A 7,166-nucleotide genomic window follows, 5' to 3' on the forward strand; every position below is an offset into this window, starting at 1 on the left:
CTGTATCACTGCATCATGGTACGTCAACTGGACAGACAAGGACAGGAAATCCCTAAGTCGGGTCATAAGGTCTGCTGAGAGAATAGTTGGACTTCCACTGCCTCCCCTGGACGACATCTTTAGGACGCGCTGCCTCCGCCCGAGCATGTGGCATTTTGAAGGATGAGACTCACCCCGCAAACCATCTCTTCACCCTGCTACCCTCTGGCAGGCGCTACCGGGCCACTACAGCCCGCACCTCCAGACTGCAGAACAGTTTCATCCCCAGGGCCATCACAGAACTTGATAATCACACTACCCTCCACCCAGCACAACTGCACGTTTTTAGTGGTTGCACAAACACATTTCGTTGTGTATCTAATGCACAATGACAAATAAAGTCTATTCTAAAAGGTAAAGTGCAATAAAACCACTTTAGAAGGTGAGAAAAAAGGATAAATATAAGTGCTAGGTAAAACTAACAAATAAAACACACAAATAAAAGAAACAAAACACATACAACATGGGGTGAATTAGGATACCAGTTCTGATATACTAAAACTATACAGAGTAAAAAAGGGAGGGTTTTAAATAGTTGATAAATAATTGATAGCTGGGAAATAAATTCGAATATCAAATATGAAGTATTTATTATTAAATATAAACTGAAAGATATATATATACAGCAAAAAAAATTAAGAGACCACTTCAAAATTTCTATTCAGAAGTTTTTTATCATCCATTTCGCCGTATCGCGCTCACCATTCACTGAAACGAGTAAAGATGTTAGCCTACTACACAGTTAATATTAATAACGCGTTAAACTGACAGCACTTATATACAGCCGCGGAAAAAATTAAGAGACCACTTCAAAATTATCAGTTTCTCTGGTTTTACTATTTATTGGTATGTGTTAAAGTAAAATGTACATTTTAGTTTTATTCTATAACCTACTGGCAACATTCCTACCAAATTTCAAATAAAAATATTGTCATTTAGATCATTTATCACCAGATCAGGACCCTGTCATGGCCAGCCCAATTTCGAGACCTGAATCCCATAAAAAAAACTCTGAAATGTGATCAAGAGGAAGATGGATGGTCACAAGCCATGAAAAGAAGCCCAGCTGCTTGAATTCTTGCGCCAGGAGTAGCATAAAGTCACCCAACGGCAATGTGAAAGACTGGTGGAGAGCATGCCAAGACACATGAAAGTTGTGATTTTAAATCAAGGTTATTCCACCAAATATTGATTTCTGAACTCTTCCTAAGTTAAAGCATTAGTATTGTGTAGTTTAAAAATGAATATGAGCCTGTTTTCTTTGCATTATTCGAGATCTGAAGACACTGCATCTTTTTTGCTATTTTGACCAATTGTCATTTTTCTGCAAATAAATGATCTAAATGACAATATTTTTATTTGAAATTTGGTAGGAATGTTGCCAGTAGGTTATAGAATAAAACTAAAATGTACATTTTACTTTAACACATACCAATAAATAGTAAAACCAGAGAAACTGATAATTTTGAAGTGGTCTCTTAATTTTTTCCGCGGCTGTATATAAGTGCTGTCAGTTTAACGCGTTATTAATATTAACTGTGTAGTAGGCTAACATCTTTACTCGTTTCAGTGAATGGTGAGCGCGATACGGCGAAATGGATGATAAAAAACTTCTGAATAGAAAGTTTACCTTTAAAATTTGTGTTGTGCAAAAAAAAGCGAGCTTCACTGTTGTCTGAAAATGTCAACAGGCAGCTGGCTGAAAGCACAGAAGAAGTAGGCTTACCTTTTATTGGTAACCTAACTGTAACGGTTCATTGTTTTTGAAAAAAGAGAAAATATAAAGCCATGGTTTAACTGCACCATAGGAGTCCTTGTTTATCTGAAATGTGCACTTTATATTTAATTTTGTACCGCCCTGTTTGGCAATGTTGTTTTTTAATAAAATAAAACATTGCATAAAGCAAGCAAATCCACTTTTCCATGTTGATAAGAGCATTAAAACTAAATTAAAATGATGGAAAAAAATAATTGAAGGGACATTCAGAATAGATACAAATTTGCGATTAATCGTGATTCATTTTGAGTTAACTGACAAAAATGCGATTGATCGCGATTAAATATTTTAATCATTTGACAGCACTAATATATATATTTTTTCTCTTTTTTCTCTTTTTCTTTGTGCTGTGGATTCCCCTCAAGACCACAGGTTGTGAGGTGGGAGGTGTTGTGTGTTTGAAAGTGCTTGATGAGGTGTGGGTGAAGTCTGTTGTTGTGTATGTTGCGGAGGTGCTGTCTGAGGTTTGTGCAGAGTGTGTGTTTTGTCTCCCCAATGTAAATGAGCGGACAGAGGGTGCAGGTGAGGGCATAAACTAGGTTGGGGGTGTCTACATTTAGGGGTCTGTTGGGGGCTGACTGATGGCTGTGGAGGTTGGTGAAGAAGTGATGTGGTTTGAAATAGATATTTTCTTTGGGGTTGAGAGGCTTGAGATGTCGGGTGAAGGTGGTTGACTAAAGCTAACTAGCCCTAACCCTATGATGAAAGTTGAAACCTACTTCTTCTCCACTAGGGACAAACGGACACAAGCTATGGCCAGAGGGTGCGCATTCCCTCGGAGGCACTGAGGAGGAGCCAAGGACACGACTCCCATGACGATGTTGACATGATCACATCTGTGCTAAACAGCTCTTACTTCAAGGTGAGCGCCCCCTTCTGGGGGGAGTTGTGACGAGGTAATGAAGCATCTAACCCTAAACCCTTTTAATCTATGTGTCCGTCTAGGGCGTATCTCCCTGACGGTAGTTACGTTAGTTATGAGATTTTGCATGTAGCTTACGCATGTCATGAACCTGTGCATCCTTGATTTTGAAGATTTTTGAAATCATAGTTCGCGAGATATTTGTATTTTACCGTTTGCCGTGCATTGAAATGCATTGGGTTTAGCGACGCGACTTCTAAACCCAATGCATTTCAACGGGAGCCAATCCATTGTGACGTAGACCAGCGATTTGGGTGTAAAGCATTCTATAGTGTAGGCTATTCATGAGGAACACACACTTTGATGAACACACACTTCGACGTCTGGAGTAGGCCTGCTCATCTGTAAGTAAATTTAACCTGTTTACGTTAATTGCTGTGAAATTAGCTAGCCTATTGACGTGCATCGAACTGATTCATTTTGAAAGTTGCATAGGGACGTATTCTTTGAAAGTTAGGGACCTATGTTTTATGGAATGGAATGACCCCCATTTACCCCTCCCCCCTAAAACCTGAAGGTCACTAATAGCCTACCTACTTACAAAAATGTCTCTTACCTGTTTTTGTTGCTTTATGGGTACTGTAGTAATTCAGAGAAAGAGGGGCGGACCCGCGCGACGTGAATGATGTTATAGTCATAGAACAGTCGTGTGGTTAGCCTAGAGCCTAGACCACTGACCATGCGTTCATTCATCTACTGACGCAATGAGAGAGGTTTTCCGATGTATTAGTGTCCGATGTATATGTTGTAATTCGTGTATATTTTGTTTTCTCCTTATTGCAATATTATAAACCTCAGTCTGCATTTACCCTGGCTGGGAGAGGCTGTCATTCCGAAGATACTGTGTGTGATCGCCTTTGCTCTGTGTTCAGTTAAACCTGTCAGAGTGTATGAATAAACGGCTGGGTGCCAATCAAATCACAACGCAAGAGTGGAGTACTACACCGCTACAAATGGTAGCTTATATTGATAAGCCTCTGAGGCTTTCAGATTGTCCATTGCTTTCCCATCTGTTTCTATGGAGTCCACGAAAATACGCGCAAATCTCGCTGTAAATTATGTTGGGCCACGTCGTCATGTTATCCTCCCAGTTCTGCACTGAATTCGGGTGGGGGATAGTAACGCCATCTCCAGTCAGAGTATTTAAACTGTGTTCCCATTGTAAGGACATTATTAGCTTACGATCTGTCTGAGAGTGGGCTGTCAAAGCTAGCATCATCGAAGTCATACAGTACAGTACATACATTCAATAAAATTAACCTACATTTGAGTCCAACTGCATGACCATTCTTATCCTACACTTACCCTTACAATAAAGAAGTGATCCTATTTCAACCATAACTTAATCTATCTATAAATCCAGAAATCTCTGTGTGTCCGTCTAGGGCGTATCTCACTGACGGTAGTTACGTTAGTTATGAGATTTCGCATGTAGCTTACGTATGTCATGAACCTGTGCATCCTTGATTTTGAAGATTTTTGAAATCATAGTTCGCGAGATATTTGTATTTTACCGTTTCCCGTAGGCACTATGGGTTATCGTTTCCCGTAGCAAGTCCCACTGACCGATTGTGCACCGAAATGACGTCACAGTCAAACAATATACGCTTAGCGGTATTAAACTATCCTGCCTTCACTCAAAGTTCAGAATAGCGTTGGATACGATAAGGAGGTCCGCATTCAAATTCTTCTTGGTGAACAGATACAGACTTTTGCTCAGGTAATCTTAAGACAGTGATTGATTTTATCTATTCGTTTATTTTTAAGCTTCTTTATATTAAGTTTCAAAATAACGTCTAGAGTTGTACAGTCATCTAACAGACATAGTAATCCATCAAAATATTCATATTGTTTATCAGTATAGCGTATTTTTACAGTACATTTCTGCACTTATTCGATTTACAACTTGGCAAACTCATTTCATACACTGCATGAAATGTGGGATTTACGACAGTCTTCGACCCTGTGTATTGCCGTAGAAGCCCACATTGGTGTGAAAGCCCCCCCACCCCTTCCCTTGGCCAGGCCTTGGTTTTGTTATGTTAATTGAATTGACCTGGATTGAAAACAACCCCCCCCCCCCTCCCCGACGGGGAGGCACCGTCACTGCTTCACTGATTTAAAAAACCTGAAAGTCACAGGTTTGATCCCCACTAGTGGCAATCATGGCCCAAGTTGCTTGACGACTGTTAACGACTCTTAATGACTGTTATCAGAGTAAGCCTGGCTGTATAATTACATGCCAGAAACGAATCTCAAGAACATTAAGGTGAAATAATAATATATAAATTAGGAGCATTACACATAGCAAGTTAAAACTTTTAAACACATACCACCATAAACATGTGAGATAATTCGACAAGAGACATTGAAAGACAGCTAACTCACTGCTTCGTCAAATAAGAGAGATCAACTATATATATATCTGGAAACCACTTACAGATTCCGATTAGCTAAATTTGCGTCTGGATGGAAAGGTGTTATCTTTCCCCATCCCACCCATGCTAAGCCATTTCTAGCATAACATGCGATCTACCGTGGAAAACAGAAGGCAAGCGATTTTTTTAAACAGTTCTCACCACACAACGACGTCTCATCTTTGCTCCTTGAATGTCCAGTGGTGTAGTCCAGTGTATACGCAGGTATACGGAGTATACCCACTTATTTTTCAGTCAGCATTGGGTATACCCACTTCTCAAAACAGCGTGTTTATCCTGTGCTGTATAAATAAATAAATAAAGAGTATACCCACTTCTCCAGGGACCACTACACCACTGTGAATGTCGATGGTGTCGATGGTCGAATGGTATGGTGTTATTGAAACTTACTACGTGTAAAAAAGACTAGAAATTGAACGTTTATTATTCGATAAGCGGTTAGTAACAGCACCATTAGGTACATCGTACCACTAACCTGAAGAGCGCAGGTTCAAATCTCACGAAGCTCGCGTAAAATCTAACTGAAAAGACACAGGTTAGATATGTACGAGTGGCAAACATGTCCCAAGTTGCGAAATGACTATCTCAATATCAGAGTAAGCCCGACTCTGTATAATTACTTGCCAAAAGTGAATCTCAAGAACATTACAGAGAGGAAGCTACGGAATATGAGTGGAACAGCCTCGAAAGTACATGGGAACACTCAAACTCTGAAACTGAAAGGCAAAGCAAGAATCATGATATCCCCAAAATCAAAACCCTAAAAACAGAAGTCTGAAAACGGAAGGTGAATCAAGAAATGTGATAACCCCGGAGCAAAACCCTAAAGACAGAATATTAATTAAATTATTATCGTGTACATTTTAATTTCGTTTTTATGGGGCAATAGCTGTAAATGGGAGGGGATACGTTTTGTCAGTTGAAAGCTGACCTATAGACAGAATCTCATTCCGTCTCATCACAAGACGTTTTAATTCAATTCCTTGTCGTTTTCAACCAATGGCTGCAGCAGGGTGTGTGTGGCTAGTCTGCTGACAGTCAATATGCTAATAAGAGCATTTCGCACCTCTGTCAGCGGGAGGTGAGAATGCTAAACACATCGCCCCCCCTCCCCTCGCAGGTTCCTTCCCGGGAAATTCCGTCCGTATGCGGCAGACGAATATTTCGGGGGAATGTCCGCGATCAGCCAGGAATGGTGATCATTCGCGGCTGTATCACAGCGTATACGGGCCCGATAATCTTGCTTTTCGTGCAGTGATAAGCATGGTTGAAATGTAACTGTGATTACAGCACTTATTCATGGCATATGCAAAACGCATGAATTTTACTCTATACAACTCTCTCTCTGAATTCATAGTTCGCGAGATATTTCTGTTTTATCGTTTGCGTTAGGCACTATGGGTTATCGTTTGAGTATACACCGCTACAAATGGTAGCTTATTGATAAGCCTCGGAGGCTTTCAGATTGTCCATTGCTTTCCCGTCTGTTGCTATGGAGTCCACGAAATACGCGCAAATCTCGCTGTAAGCTATGTTGGGCCACGTTGTTATGTTATCCTCACAGACCTACACTGAATTCGGGTGGGGGATAGTAACGCCATCTCCAGTCAGCGCAAATCTCGCTGTAAATTATGTTGGGCCACGTTGTCATGTTATCCTCCCAGTCCTGCACTGAATTCGGGTGGGGGATAGTAACGCCATCAGAGTATTTAAACTGTGTTCCCATTGTAAGGACATTTTTTAGCTTACGATCTGTGGGCTGTCAAAGCTAGCATCATCAAAGTCATACAGTAAAGTAGGCTACATACATTCAATAAAATTAACCTACATTTGAGTCCAACTGCATGACCGTTCTTACCCTACACTTACCCTTACAATAAAGAAGTGATCCTATTTCACCCATAACTTCATTTTAAATAATTTCTTTCTTTATGACATTTAGTTTATAGTTTAGACAGCAACTTTGACATCTATATTCAACTGCATCCAC

Source organism: Sprattus sprattus (assembly GCF_963457725.1).
Source record: "Sprattus sprattus genome assembly, chromosome: 3".
Lineage (NCBI taxonomy): Eukaryota > Metazoa > Chordata > Actinopteri > Clupeiformes > Clupeidae > Sprattus > Sprattus sprattus.